A 1,392-nucleotide genomic window follows, 5' to 3' on the forward strand; every position below is an offset into this window, starting at 1 on the left:
AAAAACATTCTACAAAAGCCTTGTGGTTTCTATCCTGGGGTTTTGCCCCTGAGACTTAACTCAGGCACATTATAAATGGAAATATTTATTTTCAAGGGAAAGAGTCCCCTTAAGCTCTCTTTAGCCAGATTTCTCCCTAAACACCATTAACTGTCACATTTTGAAGAAAAGTACTGAAGAAAATTAGTGACCCATGCCAAGGAACCGATAGGTGACAATAGGTTTTGCAAATGGTTTTAACTTGATTCATGATTCTGACCAAAAAAACCCAAAACAAACAAAAACCCCACAAATTAGGGTTATAAAAATCATTATCAGTTTGTGCATGTTGATAGCAAGAAGATATAAACCTGGTATTACCTGATTTACCTTGGAGTTCTTAGAAGTGGACAGATAGGCTTATCCTCTGGTACAATGCATTTTATAAGGTAAAGAGATGTTAGACACCATTAAATGCTCTCATTTAGTAAAACAGGTGCAAAGATGTGGATGGTCCATAGATGACAGCCGAGCTCTAACCTCTAGGCTCTGGATCCATCAGTAGTTCGTTGACTGAGTATGAAATGAGGAGTATTTATTTTAAGGACTGTTTGCAGTATTTCCCAGAACTGTGCTCAAGTCCAGCCTCAGGCAAATCCAAGAACAAAACCAAAATTGGTCTTTGGTTCCCTCTTTCCATCCTACTGTGTGGCAACTTTTCCCTACCCGTGGTTCTTTGACCCAGTAGGATCCCACGGGACTCTTGGGCCACATGTCAGTATCTCTTAATTTGCACAGCACTGGTAATAATCAATTACACATTACCTTTCAATTAGCAATAATCGCACCTCGGATAAACCTCATTGGCTACGATACTGCCACTGCGCAAAGCTTACACATTACCTTAATGAAGAGTATTCTCCTTTCAAACTTGGACCCTCAAAAGCACAGTATCATATCTCAAAGGAATGGATCCTTCCTCACCTACCTCCTCCTTTTCATTCTTTTCTTTTTGCTTTTTTTAACCAAGGATGAGACTAAAATAGTCCACTAACTTCTGTCACAACCCAAACATTTCTATTATAAACACGTCATATGTGCAAGGAAACCAGGTGACTTTTTGCTTCTTAAGTTTAAATGTGGAAAACTCTTCAGCAATTGACAGCGTCTGCAGTTACTTTGATGACATTACACTTGTGGGAACTTTCTACAAACCAACTAGACCAACACCAGCACCCAAAGCTCTGCTCTGCGACTTGCTGGCTGTGCCTCAAAGGGCAAAATACCTAAAATAAAATGAGAACAATGGGCCCATTTTCTTCCTTTCCTTCCACATTTGCCTAATTCTTCTTCTTCTTTAGCCCATGCTGCTTTATAGGTTTCCCCTCAAGTGATGAGCCCTCTGTCCTCTCA

The 1,392-nt window shown here is 39.9% G+C and overlaps 1 pseudogene; it reads right to left on the reverse strand.

Moving 5' to 3' along the window:
• Positions 1 to 748: 748 nt before the first annotated feature.
• LOC116640869 lies at positions 749 to 872 on the reverse strand (annotated as a pseudogene).
• Positions 873 to 1,392: the final 520 nt, after the last annotated feature.

This window comes from Phoca vitulina, unplaced genomic scaffold (genome assembly GCF_004348235.1).
Source record: "Phoca vitulina isolate PV1807 unplaced genomic scaffold, GSC_HSeal_1.0 scaffold20, whole genome shotgun sequence".
In the NCBI taxonomy this organism is placed as follows: Eukaryota; Metazoa; Chordata; class Mammalia; order Carnivora; family Phocidae; genus Phoca; species Phoca vitulina.